General features: G+C 43.1%; 1 protein-coding gene across 2 annotated transcripts in view; it reads right to left on the bottom strand.

The window, feature by feature from the left end:
* The window catches only part of CSRNP2 (cysteine and serine rich nuclear protein 2), a 57,618-nt gene extending 50,510 nt beyond the window's left edge, over positions 1-7,108 (bottom strand). The window contains exon 1 of one of the 2 annotated variants that reach the window (XM_069230908.1): positions 6,388-7,108. The gene's annotated coding sequence lies outside the window, so the exon portion shown is untranslated. The remainder of the gene's footprint in view (positions 1-6,387) is intronic. The other variant, XM_069230907.1, reaches the window with a different exon arrangement.
* Positions 7,109-14,778: the final 7,670 nt, after the last annotated feature.

Below are 14,778 nucleotides of genomic sequence, written 5' to 3'. Positions count from 1 at the left end.
CAGGAGTTGGGCGGCGGTGTTCTGTACCATCTGTAGCTTCTTTTTCACATGTTTAGGGGCAACGACATACAAGGCTTTGCCATAATCTAGACGGGAAATAATGAGTGCCTGGATGATGAGTCTCTTTGCAATGGGTGGGAGAATTTTAAACACCTTTCTTAGGAGTTTGAATGTGCCAAAGCAAATGGAGGAAATTTTCTTAGCATGATGATCCGTGGTCAGCCATGGATCAAGCCAAACACCTAGGCTCTTGATATGTCCCTTAGGAGGGGGCAAATCCCCTAGCGAGTGAAACAAAGGGGAATTAAGATCTGGGCGAGAACAATGGCCTAAGATCATAACCTATGTCCTATCTCCATTTAGCTTCAGTTTACATTCAGACATCCATTCCGACACTGCCTGAAGGCAGGGAGAGAGTGACGACTCGTGCGAGTTATGCTTAGTAGAGAATGAGACCACCAGCTGGGTGTCGTCAGCGTATGATACTAGTGAAAGGCCATATGGCTCCACTATCTTTGCTATTGGAGACATGTGGTGTTAAATAAAGTGGGGATAAGAGAAGAGCCCTGTGGCACTCCACAGCTGCTCTTAAAGCAACTGGAGAAAAAAGATCAATCTAGCACCTGACACAGTCTTGCCTCTAAGAAAGAGGAGAACCAGCTCAGTGCACTCCCTGTAACTCCGATCTCCCTCATTCTTAAAAGTAAGATGTTGTGATTGACAGTGCCAAATGCGGCACTGAGATCCAGAAGAATAATAGCGAACACCAGTCCCTGATCAAGGCGCTTCCTGACCTCTTCAGTAACTCCAATCAAAGCAGAAAGCAGTACTGTGTAGAGGTCTAAAGCCCATCTGGGAAGGATGAAGAAAATTAGAGTTGAACACTGACATGTTTTTCAAGTATCTTAGAGAAGGCTGGCAACAAGGAGATGGGCCTGTAGTTATTAAGCACTGATGCATCTAGGTTGGGTTTCTTAAGCAGGTGTTTAACTATAGCATGTTTCCACTGGTGTGGGATGGTGCTGCTAGACAGCGACAAATTCAACATGTCAGTCTGAACTGGAACTATAACAGAGGATCCTAGCGCTAAAATTGCAGGGGGCAGGGTCAAGGGGAAGCCACATTTGAGGGTAGCAAGTAATTTAGAGACTAGTTCCAGAGAGAGAGGCGAGAGCTGTGAGAGCACCGCAGAGCTGTTGAGACATTCCTCTCAAAGAGCTTGGGAGCAGCAGGTGCCCGTAGGGAAGGCGGAGTAGATGCCCGAGATTTTATGCTGAAAAAAAGAATGAAATTGCTTTAAGCCATAAGAAGTATACTAAAAGTATACACACGGTCGAGCGCTTATGCTCGACCTAAAAACAGGCAAGCACTGGGAAATAGTTATGGCCTCCAATTTAAGCCCTGCAAAAAAATCATCTCAATGAGCGCTACAGTGGAAAACAAACAACAAAAAAGACTGGTGCCTGAATATAGTGCTTCTATGAGATAAAGCCTGTAATCCACAAAATAAAGATTTACTGAATAACAGGAATGTTCTTCACCAATAGGTTCTGAACAACAACCTAGACAACTCCAGCGAGAAGCTTGAGTTGTCTAGGATATCACTTAAAGGTGAAAAACAACCTTATTATTTACTTGTTAACAATATGCAATTTTATGTTTTATATCGTCCTTCCCTAAAAATCATCAGCCCTTGCTTCCAAATGTATGCAGGGGAGTAACGAGTGTACCATATACAAAATGTATTTAAAAAAACATAAATGGTTGCAAAATGAATGGTGTGATAATTCTAGAACCAAGGATCCATTATGAGCTAAAAATAACAAACAACACAAGCGCCACACGCAAACAGCAGCCGCTCGTATTCTGGTTGTTTGCATGCAATTGCACTAAATGGTTGCTCTGAACAGCACCTAATCTTCAAAATAAGGTATAACAGTGCAATTTTAGGAATACTATTGAAGAAGCATAACACAAAATTACAGAAATTACAGCAGTGTAATGGAAATGTTCCAGGGCCTTTTAAAAGGGACTTAATTCCAAACACTGCATTAAATTTTAACACATTTCTATATTCAAAAACTCAACACTATTCTTATTGTGTATTTTATAATTTTGAGCACAAGCAGGATGTAAATAGTCATGTCCTTCGGAGCAGTTCTATGTGGAGATTAACTTTAAAAGACAACAACAATATTGTATTTACATGAACCCACCACCACAATGTAAGGTGATTACATAATGACTTTTTTTTTTTTTATTCTGCCTCTACTTATCTTTGGGAGGTAAGCATAGGTGGAATTAAGAATAGTAATTAAATGCTTACTTTACAATGTAGTGGTAAGTCAACGCAGAGGCAGTGATATTATTACCATGCAATATATTGCATGTGATACAGTGATGACCCTCCCTTCAACATTTCGGAGAGCTCTGCTGCACTGTAAACTGAGAAACACGCATGAGATATAATGACATTGGACCTCTGCAGAAGATTCCTCGGACTGAGGACAGACCTACTTCAAATGGCCAGGTATTTCAATCATAAGCCATGGATGCTCACAATAGCAAAAAGGAAGCCTGTATTGTGCCAGTAATGCCCACCTTTATACCAGGGTCACCACTGTGCCAGGGATAAACACCATAGTGGACAGGGTAGCCACCATATATCAGACATGGCCATTATTATGCGAGGGTTGGCCACCATTATGCCAAGGATTGCTAAAAGTAGGCCAGTCATGCTCTTAATACATCAATGGTGGCTGCCTGTATATAACTAGACCATTGATGCCCAAAATAGTCAAGGATTACCATTATTATGCCATTGGTACTATTATGCCATGAATTGACAGAATTGTACCAGAGATAAAAAATAAAAAAAACGTATAACTGGCCAGGGACTAGGGATTGAGGTAACTGGTGTGACGGGTTTTCAGATAAGTGTATCCAGTGGAGCAGAAACTACTTATGCACGGATATGGTGTTACTACAATTCTGCCCCATTAAGCTTTTGTTCTATAAACAGATTTAAACCTCAAATATACTGCTAGGCTCATGTGGGGACATAGTGGGTCCCTTTCACTGCCAGCAATTTTACAGAACTTAGCATATATTTATGTCTCTTGGGCAGTGAAACTTAAGGCAAAACACTATTAAAATGGTTTGAAATCTGGAAATGAAATAGGTGAACTGCCTTCCTCTCTTCCTTACTGAATGGCCAAAAAGAATGGCTATGAACTTAAAAAATGCTTCCAGAGGTCCTCAGATCACGAAAAAAAAGCTATTTAATGTGGAAAGGGGTATTGGTCAGTAGGCATTAAATACTAATGCCTACTACCCCTCCTGGGGTATAGGTCATCAACCAGGACTCTCCAGGCACCTCTGTCCTGGGCTTTTCTTTCAATCTGACTCTAGGTGTAACCCATCTCTTGCAGTCAGCCTGAGGCCTCGGTGCCAGGATTTTCTTGGTCTTCCTCTTTTCCCTTAAGGATTCCAGGTCAGGAATGATGATGTTTTATGCTGGTTTGCTGAGGATGTGATCCATCTAGCCCTACTGTCTTTTCATGATTTCATCATGAGCAGGGAGTTGGAAAGTCGGCTGCCACAGGTCACTGCTGCTGATGGTGTTTGGTCATCGGATTAGGAGGACTTTCCTCAGGCAGGTCTGGACTTTGTTGGTGGGGGTCACTTTTGTCCTCCAAGATTCTGTTCCATATAGAAGGATCAATTTTACATTGATGTTAAAAAGCCTGATCTTGGTTTGCAACGGTCGGTCTTTGGAACTCCAGATCTTCTTTAGCTGAATGAAGGCAGCCCTTTCTTTGCTGATTCTTGCCTGCATCTGTGCCGCCCTGCTTCTCTGTGACACTGCACAGGTAGGCGTAGGTCTCAACCTCTCCCGGTGCATTGCATGTAAGAGTGACGGCATGTGTGCTGGCCATGTTAGCCTTTAGAATCTTGTTTTTTCCCCTGTGAATGTTGAGTCCAAGTTGTGCCAATGTGGCTGCTATCTGTCAGTCTTCTCTTGCATCTGAAGAATGGTATGGGAGAGCAAGGCCAGGTCATCTGCAATGTCCAGGTCGTCAAACTGTGTCCTAGGTGTCCACTTGATCCCAGTTCTTCTCCTCGCTGTAGATGTCTTCATGATCCAGTCTATGGCCAGCAGGATGAGAAAAGGCGAGAGAGAGCAAACAACTCTGGCGGACTCCAATTCTCAATAGGACAGCTCAGTGAGTGGTCCTGCATGGACTATCTTGCAGGTCATTCTCTTCCATCAAAAAGGTTTCTGATGATTCTTACGAGTTTATCTGGCACATCGTAGTGGTGGAGTTTCCAAAGGGTCTCTTTGTCCATGCTGTTGAATGCCTTCTCATTGTCCAAGTACAAGATCTATCTTTGGGGAAGCCAGCTTGTTGATCTTGTAACTGCACATCAACTTTTTCATTCATTCTGTTCAGGATGACACTGTTGAACACTTTACCTGGGTTTGATAGAAGGGTTTCCCTTAGCAGTTTGTGCAGTTACTCAGATCACATTTCCTGGGGATCTTGATAAGATATCCCTCCTTCCAATCTGACGGCACCCTTTCCTCTTCCCAGATCCTTTCAAACATGCAGTAGAGCATTACCACTGATGTTTCAATGTCTGCCTTCAGTGCCTCTGCAGGAATGGTGTTGGGTCCTGCTGCCTTCCCATTTCTCAGATGTTTTATGGCTTGCCGTAGTTCTTCCTTGATTGGTCTGCTGCAGTCAGTTGGCAAGTCCTTGTCAGCGAGCTGTATGCCCGGGGGAAGACTGCGGCATGGGCTGGTTCAGCAGTTCTTTAAAGTACTCCACCCATCTTCGCTGTTGGGCTTCATCACTCATAATTGTCTTCCATAATTTGTCTTTAACAGGTCTTTCTAGCTTGCTGTATCTGCCGGAGAGTTTCCTTGTTATGTTGTAGAGGTCTTTCAATTTTCCATGGCTTGCTGCTTCCTGGGCTACTATGGAAAGACCACTGATGAATCTTTACTTTTCTGCTCTTAAACTTCTCTTTGCTTCCTTGTTGGTTTTGATGGATTTGCCTTGAGCGTTTGCTTTTTCTGCTCTTGCTTGGCTGGTGTTGACTGCAGTTTCTTTTTCTTTCTCTCTTGGATTTTGAGGAGTTACTTGTGGAGATCCAGTGTTTATGCTGGTATTTATTTTGAACAAAAATACACACACCATCTTATATCGAAAATACATACAAGCATCACATATATATATGGAATAAGTAGAGATACGTGTATGTATTTATACGTACACAAACGATAGTATTTCTAGTTCAGCTGGTTATTGTTATAGAGTTTGACAGAGCTCAACAAAGCATGAAAAAGTGATATATATCACATTAAAAAAACAATAAATGAGTAGAAATTTTAAAAAAAAGTTTTCAAAAATGTAGAAATTCCATTGAAGAATTGCTTCTTTGGGATATACTGCTTGAACCTACGAGCACTGTTCAATGATTTAACATTATACCTTCATGCCACAAGGCAGTGAAATGAAAAAAGTAACGGTAGGTAGTAAACATGAGCATAAAGTATGTGTGCTTGCTTTGGACAGGTCATTAAAACCCAAGTCTGAGATAGAACGAGTGGACCATAATACTCATTGTCCATTAGATATTTATACAGAACATCAATAATATAAGTTTTAAAAAAATCGGTGCTTCCTATTTGTTGAAATTCACAATTCGCTAAAGTGTGGGAAGTAATTTACGGGTATTAAATGGATTCCAATAACTGAGATTTTAAATAAATTATGTAACCAGGTTACAATAAACACTATCCATCAATAACCTACTGATACTCAAGGGAGTAAAATGCACACTTCATCTCCAAATGACACAGATAACTCACACAAAACACACCTGTCCTTATCTCCAGCACGGAGGACCGTTAATTATCCTTGTCTGATCAATGTTATAGCATAGTCTAAGCGGAGACATATTGATCAGTTTAGCACACATGCTTTGAGAATGACTGTAATGTCTGGGTGCAACGTGCAAAACTGCGTTTTTCGGAGCCCCCTTTGGTTTTACCAGCCTCTGAGCACTGGAAATGCCTGCGTGTTCCTCCACCACACACTGCATTTCTTTCTACCTCACTGCTTTGCACCAACATAGGGGTTATTTTTTATAACCTCGCTGCAATTGTTACCTCATGCATCTGTCACAAACACAGGCTTCTACAAAAAGAGACCACGTAAAAACGAAACCATCCAATTACTTACACCAGATACAACGGCGTGAACAGATAAACGCCGTGCAAAGAATACAAATCTGTGGGATTTAAAAGGAAACTCAAAGCCTCGCTCCAATGCAGCTTTTGCAAAGAAACAGAAAGGACGGAACATCCAATGCCTGCACCTACTTGTTTTTCGTAGCGATCTCTCCCAGGATGTTGGAGCTGCTTTAACAGAAAGCCTTCGAAAATCACGAGCTTGGTGGGGTGCTCTCTTCATGGGCGAGTCCAGGAACACAGAAAACAGCCTCTTTGCGGGGTTGTCTGCCGGGGAGGTGGCGATGCAAGGAGAAACTTTGAACATACCCGAGCGTCCGCATAGAAGCACTAAGCAGGGATATTTTCACCGCCATGTATTTAAATAAATACAAATATATCGCATTTACTTGTGTGCGAGGAGACATGGTCCAGAGATTTCATATTTTCTCTGGAACGACTCTATAGACATATATGTTCCTAAGGACCATTTGCGGGAGATTGCAGACAGGGCATAAAAATCTAAAATGTTTCAAGAGGCAGGGGATGATTATGCAAAACCCTCGTTTGTTTTCTTTATGTTCCCCAGATTTCTACGTCTGATGCCGACATCCTTTTCCTGGTACAACGTGCTGCTTTTATTTAAATTGTTTTTCCTCGGTCGCTGTCACCCCAGGGGAAAGACACGAGCTTTTTTTTAATTTGGCGTTTTTGTTTTCCTTGACGGAACGCACAAGCCTCTGACGTTCCGGACTGAATTCCTATGGCTACGAAAAATAAACATACAATCATTTAAAAAGCAACCCTCATCGCCTGCCTCTGCAAGTCATCCAAATCATTCCCTTCTCCACACAATGTAACAATGGGATCGATCGAAGGCTTACGTTGCCAGCTCTTATAGTGATGGTGACGTAATACGCAGCCAGTGGCATGGCGGGAAATGTAGTCTATTGCACCCCACCAGCTGGGAGAAGGGGGTTATGGGATCCCGGGTGGTATACAAAAGGCGGAAGTGAGAGGAGATTCTGGGCTCGTAGTGACGTTTCTCTCCATGGTCCACAGGGCTTCCACTTCGAGCCCGTGCAGTATCGAGGAAAGCCAAAGGCAAACCATCTAATCTCTCTCGCATATATTTTGGTAAAACTGTCCATTTTAATTTTAAATTCTAATTTATTTAGAAAAATTTACGGTAATGCAACGACTGTACTTTTTCGTTTAAACATTACAGAATTTGTATAATGAAAAATATAGATTTGGCTACATATTTTATTGTTTTTATTAACGTGTAAAATTAGCATTAACAACCTCAACATAAAACTATAGTATCATTTTCTAACGAGGAAGGTCAAATCAGAAGTTTATGTAGAGTGCAAAGTTCCTTTTTTAAATAATTTCTTGTCCACAAGATTCTCAGGACGAACACATCTTAAGCTCCAATCTCTAGAACTAACATCTTCAGCCTCACTTAGACTTTCCGAGATACAGAAAAACTCTGAAGATGAACAGGTTCCAAAAGGCCTTTGGATTCCATCAAAGCTCACTTCTTGGCGTGTGTCCACCTGCCATTCAAATATGCAATTTCCTAGACAAGTTTCTACCAAAAGCAGTACTCCCTTCTCTCCCTGATGATCTCTTGTGGACCATTCCAAAAACCTATAGAGGGCTTAGTCCAGACCCATTGCTTAGCTCTGGTTGGATTTCTTGTCACTCTCATTTGCTTTCTCCTTATTCAACGGCTGTCCTTCCTATTGTGTTTGTACTTCCTCTGAAGCATAGCTTCCTTACCATCCTTTTAAATGGATGACTTGCATCCTTCTACTGTTCACGTTCAGATAACTACTTTTTCCTTATCTTTTCAGCACTCTATGAGAGTGCATGTTTTTTCTAGCTCTCTCTTCACTCACCACACCCAATTAATCCATTGCTTTCCCCACCACCTCCCTGGCTTATTTTTTTTAAATTTCTCTTTTTCTTCCATCCATAGCCCCGCCTCATGCGCCTCCATAGCTCCCACACCCACTGCCTGTTATTTCTTCCTCCACTCCTGTGGCAGCCTTTGAAATAATAAAAAGTTTCTTTTTAATATTTTTGTACAATTTGGCAACTGCCTTTGACTGTCAGACCACTCCTTTTAAAAAAAAATTCTGACCCCTATAGCCGAGACCCAAGCACCACCTTTGCATCCTGCTTCCACCACCCGTTCCCCGTTGGTCCCCTTCTTCTTGTTGCTGCTCCTCTACGCTCACTTGGCAGCCTTTAAAAAAGAAACCAGCAGAAGACTCATTTAACATTTTTTATGCCCCAGTTGCTGACATTTCCAGCCTGACAGTTCCTTTTTCTTGATGCACTTTTGTACACATTTACAATGTGTTTTTTATTTACTGCTCTAAGGTTTGCTTCTTGGCTTCGACTATCTTGGAACGCTAAATAAAAAAAAAAAAGCAAAATGGCACTCACACCATTAGGTAGGCATGAACATGCATGGGGACATGTGCACGCACCAATCATGTCCCCAGCTGTTGTAGCATCATGATGCATGCACATGACGAATGCACATGTTCAAAACATCTTGATTCTTTTTTTGACAATGCTAAACTTCATCACCAAATAACATTGGTAAAGCCAGTAGATTGAAAAGGCAAATTCTATTGGCTTTGAAAAATCCTGTTAATGTTTCTTTGTCTTTGGTCCCTCCATTTAATCTCCATTTGCAGCCATCAATTATGTAGATAAGGAGTCCTGTACTGGCTATACATAACATTGTCTCACCAGTACCAGCCTTGGCTCTTATTAAAACTAGTATCCTGCAGCAATACACGGCCATATGGTCATCCCTCCCACCACCAAAAAAATTTAAAAAACATAAACTGCCACCCACAACAGTCCTTCACCAAGCTCAACACTATCCTCCCGCCCAAACACACAATATAAAATAATGCATCAGGTGTACTGCCACCCAACGACAATACACTCTCATTCTAATTCCACTGTTTCCTCTACAATTGTTAAAAAAAAATCAATCCAGGCAAACTTAACCTACAGTAATCACCCTCTGCATTTGCCCTTCCTCCTGGGAAAAAACAGGTGTGGTCCTTCCACCCACACCCCTCTCACCTTTATCTACATTCCCCGCCCAAAATTTTATAAAATAATGCCTGGTTTCCTGCCTTCCACTCCAACCATCCTCTGCGCCTTCTCTGCTCCACATACAAAGTTGTGCTCTCTGCTGTCCATTGGGGCAGAGAGACCGTGCAATGCTCATAGGCTATTAAAGAGTCTTATGAGCTTTGCCCGAATTACCTTTATAACACAGCAAGAGTGCAAAACAACTTTTGTTTCCCACTAATGTCATAGCAGTGAATAGTCAAATTTAGAATCCAGTCCTGATGCTCAGGGCTCGCCTTACAATACCTAAAAGAAAGAACAGGTTCATACCTTGGAAAGGCTACCAAAGCTGGGAAAGAGAAAGCCACATGTCAGGCACTGGGCATAACATGTGACTGACCAATCCTTCAGTCCTTTCAGAAGCAACAATCTGTCAAAACTGTTTCTGTGTACCCTTGACCTTGGCTCCCTAAAAAAAAGAAGCTTGGTGATTGTGGAGCGAGGCTTCCAAAGACAGCTGTAGTCCCACATCAACTCCAGCTTCCCCTCGTTGCAAAGCTGCTCCACTTGCCAAGTGACACCTGGGTGTGCTATCATCTCCTTTGAGACAGTGGGGGTTGTTTCGGGATGGCCTATTGGGCAATCAGGCAGTACGCCAAGGGCTGATCTGACAGGTCAATGTGTGGATCGGTTTTGTGGCTGTTCCTGTGCCTTTTTATGGTCTGGTTTATACTTTTGATTTCCCTGATATTACCACAAACATTGCTGGCAGCAAGCACAAATCAATGCAATCCTTCATATTTTGCAAAATGCTTATACAGCGTGTCTATAAGTTAAAAAGTGCCCCAATTGGCTTACATGGGACACCTTTTTAGCTATCTGATTCACTAATGAGGGCCACTTTTACTTTTGTCCCCAGGCCTCTTTCCTGTCCCAGTCTGACCATGCTAGTGACTGCAGCTGCTGGGACTTCAGCTGCTCTGTGAAACGCAGAGGTGTCTGGAAAAAGGCGGGACTGCATAGGCAAAGAAGAAACAGTGGTGGCCTTTGCACAACACTCTTAAATAAAAGGTCCTGCTGAGACCTGTAGTGGCTTAAGACTTTCAATGTGCACATACTGATCTGCTGTTAGTGCTTCCCAATAGGAATAAGGGCACTACTGGTATAAGGGAAATCAAACACAGGTCCTAGTGTTACACCTATAAGCATAAACAGGACATCTCAAAATGCAGTTAGCATGTTCCCAAACCTGTAGCAGGTTCATTTGTATAGTATTGTCTTGTGAGTATAATAGACTATATGTTCCTATTCAAACGAAATCACTGGCTTGGCGGTCAATTTATTAATAATTAGTTTGTGATTTACTGATCCCTGATCCTCATCCCACACCCCCTCCTTGAGTGAGCCTTGGACTGATCCTCTCAATACCCTGAAAGTAAAATGCTAAAGAGATGTATTTGATACTCTGTGTTTGGATCACACAATAAATCAGCCCAGAACATCCCAGGTAAATGGACCAAATTTCCTCCCTTGTAGCCCAGTAACCTCATGTGTGCCCTTTGACTCCTAAACTGGTTTCAACAGTACCATTTAGTCCCAAGTACCAGTTTGGGTATACTTAAAATAAGCCTGTTGTAGCTTTTATTAAAATAAAATCTGTAGCGTACCAGGCAGATCTTAATTACATTCACCTAATCTCTAATCTTGATTTCCTGTCTAAAGTCTTAGAGAGGTACTTGGACACTCTATTGGTACAAAAAGGAAAATTACCTACATGATAGGCTCATCATGCAGGCTTTATATCAGGTTGGTGCACTAAGGCTTAAACACTGTGAACCACACCACGGTCCTGTAAATCCTCAAAGGGAGAATGGATCTGACTTGTACAATAATCATTGGGTTTAAATCATACTTAAAAATGTCAGCTTTCTCTATAACATGAGTTGATCCATCCCAGCTATATCTGAAAATGTTTTCCCTAAAGATAATGAGTGCCAGAGTTCTTGAAAATAAAAACCTATAAAATCTAAAAAGCCCGCTCTTCTGGTATCGCTTTCCAATGTGAAGGTTGGTCTTTCTTTGATTCAGCATGATCACTCAATCGAAACTTTTTTTTGGTCACATTGTATACTACTCACCCAGCATAATTTATAATTTTTTAAATAAATATTTGATTGTACTATTTTGCATATTTTGTTATACTATGCTATTATGTTCTATATTGGAGAGTGTAATATATTTTACATTATATCTTTTATTGGGTTTTACCGAATTTTTCATTTGTTGTACATAACTGATTATTATTTTGAGTGCACTGCCACCCTTTGGGTCTTGTCCATGCTGCATACCACAGCTAATAAATACTTATTTTTTAATTCTCCTGACCGTTCGTTAAGTGTTCTTTGTTGTGTACTCAATTTCTTCTTTGTTCCTACGCTCTCTTATGCCATAACAATGCACTGGTCTCATAGATGCACTGTAAGATTATACATTTCTGTACATTACTTTTGGCCTGATCAATTTATGCTAGTTAATACAAATGGGTTCTCTAGTTGGCACTCGGTTTGCACCCTGTCCAAGTAGGGACCCTCAGTCTAGTCAGGATAAGGGAGATACCCAGCTGAAATAACCCCTGCTCACCCTCTTGGTAGCTTGGCACGAGCAGTCAGGCTTACCTCAGAAGTAATGTGTAAGCATTAGCACATAACACACAGTAATACTGCGAAAACACTACAAAAGGACACTACACCAGTTTTAGAAAAATAGCCAATATTTATCTGTGTAAAACAAGACCAAAACGAGAGGAATTCAACATACAGTAATAAAGATATGAATTTAGCAAGAATTAACTTAAAAATACAGTTCCTTGAAGTCAATAGCTTCGTCTGGTGCTATCACAGTGTCGTGAACAACAAATCCAACAGTTCAGGCCGGCCGCGGCATTGCGGGCCAGCTATGGTATCGGAAAGACCCGCAAACAGTACCTTGGAATTGTAGGGCGTCGCGATCCTCGAGATGAGTTCTGGAGTGCGGCGTCGGTTCCAGAGGTCGGTGTGGGGGTCGTTGGGTCCTTGAAGTTGCACGCATTCCAGAATGTACTCTGGGCTGGTGATGAAGTCAGGAGCGCTGGCGTGGATGGCATTGAGGCTGTGGTGCGACGTACAATGCCAACAAGTCACGGTGCAGGCAGCGGCATCCTGCAGCATCAGGGAGACCACGGCTGCGGTGTGACGTGCGGTGTCTCTAGGTCACGGTGCAAGCAGCGGGCGTTGTCATTCCTGAAGCACTGTCGTCGGTAGGCCCAAGACAGTGGCGCAGGGCGGACTCCGTGCAGTGCTCACGGGTCACAGTGCAGACAGGGGCGTCTGTTGACGACACTGGAGTCGATGATGCTGGTGTCGGTGGACTGGGGCTGCAGTGAGGAATGGGACGGTGCTTTGTGTGCTTCATTAGTGGTGTCCACAGGCCACAGTGCAGGCAACGACGCTAGTGTCAGCGTGGAGTGGCATCATTGGGGATGCCAAGGCTGCGGTGTGAGGAAGGTGATGCGGAGTGCCGGGCATACAGGTCACGGTGCAAGCAGCAGCTGGGTGATGGCGTCAGGTGGCGGCGTCGGTGAGACCAGGGTTGCAGTGCAACATCAGGCATGGCTTAGTGTGGCGTCGTCAGGTCACAGTGCAGTAAGCGACGTCGTTGACGGTGCCACAGTGGTTTTTCTTCTGTTGCAGCACAAAACACACAGTTCCCAGTGCTGTAGGCAGATGAAGCTGAAGTCTTTGATATCCCTGAGACTTCCACCAGGAGGCAAGCTCTATTCCAAACCCTTGGCGAAACTTCCCACTCAGGATACACAGCAAAGTCCAGTCTTTGCCCTCTTTAAGGCAGAAGCTGCAACTGCAGGCCAACCCAGTAAAGCACACACAGCAAAGGGGCAGTACTCCTCCTCCAGCTATTCAGCTCTTCTCCATGGCAGAGGTTCGTCTTGATCGAGAAGTGTTCGAAAAATCTGTGGTTTTGGGTCCACTTCTACTACCCCTTTCTGCCTTTAAAGTAGGCAAACTTCTAAGGAAAGTCTCTGTGGTTGACAAGATCCTCCCTTGCCCAGGCCTAGCACCAGACACACACCGGCGGTTGGAGACTGCATTGTGTGAGGACAGGCACAGCCCTTTCAGGTGTTAAGTTTTGGCTCCCCTCTCCCTACTCCAGCCCAGGAGACTCACCAGGATATGCAGGCTACACCCCAGCTCCCTTTGTGTCACTGTCTAGAGGAAATTCACAACAGTCCATCTGTCAGTCTGACCCAGACGTGGAATACACATGCAGGCAGAGGCACAGAATGGTTTAAGCAAAACAATGGCCACTTTCTAAAAGAGGCATTTTCAAACAGACAATTTAAAAAACAACTTTACAAAAAGATGTGTTTTAAAATTGTGAGTTCAGAGACCACAAACTCCATATCTCTATCTGCTCCCAAAGGGAAACTGCACTTATAAGTTATTTAAAGGCAGGCCCCATGTTTTTTGATGGGTTTGACCTGCATGAATGACACAGACAAGACAAGAAAGTTATGCCAACATGCACCATCCCACCACAGGTGGTGAAAAGAATTTCAGTCATAGCAAGTAAGCAAACATACCCTTACTCTCTGTTCAAACTCCTTACCAAATTACCATCAGCAGCCAGGCCATGTGTGAAGTGAAATCAGCCATACAACATGCATGATCAGTAACAGGTATTGACTAGAAACATATGACCTGGCCACAAGATTGCCCATTACATGGAATGGGTCTACAATTGTTTCTCATATTCTTATTGATCTTCATGCTGCAAAATATGTTGTGGGTCAAGGAAGATAGATCACACACTATCTACTGTGTATCAGTACTGTATGTCTGTCTGTGCACATGTACACATGTCCATACACCCACACCTGATGAGTGAATCCTTCAGTCCTGCACATTTCATGTTCACCATCATACGCTCCACCTTTCACACATTGGTATGCCATTGGACTCACCTACTCCTCTGGTGCACCATATAGCTGTTCATACAGGGGTAGGACTCCATCCACGCTTGTCCAGCTCTTCTGGAGTGAAGGCTGGGGTCCTATCATCTGCAGGACGTATCATGATAGCTCCCAGAGGCAGTACACAGCATCTCAGGTCATGGAGGTCTTGTTGGCAGCAGTGGCAGGAGTCATGTGAGGAATACTGATGAAGATGGCAGTCATGACTGCCAAGTACAGGACACTCACTGCTGGCGCACACTGCCATTGGTCTAAGTCCACCAAAGGCAGCAATGTGTTCCACTGGCAATGTCCACCACTGTTATAACCACCTATAGCCATGACAACATGCACCGGCGGAGTTAAGTCACTGCCTCATGTCCAGTACAGTAGGTCAGGCAGCTGACATTTTGAGGCAATTATATATATG

This window comes from Pleurodeles waltl, chromosome 4_2 (assembly GCF_031143425.1).
Source record: "Pleurodeles waltl isolate 20211129_DDA chromosome 4_2, aPleWal1.hap1.20221129, whole genome shotgun sequence".
In the NCBI taxonomy this organism is placed as follows: Eukaryota; Metazoa; Chordata; class Amphibia; order Caudata; family Salamandridae; genus Pleurodeles; species Pleurodeles waltl.
Note: the sequence above shows the minus strand (reverse complement) of the source record. Positions and strands in the feature narration are given on the sequence as shown.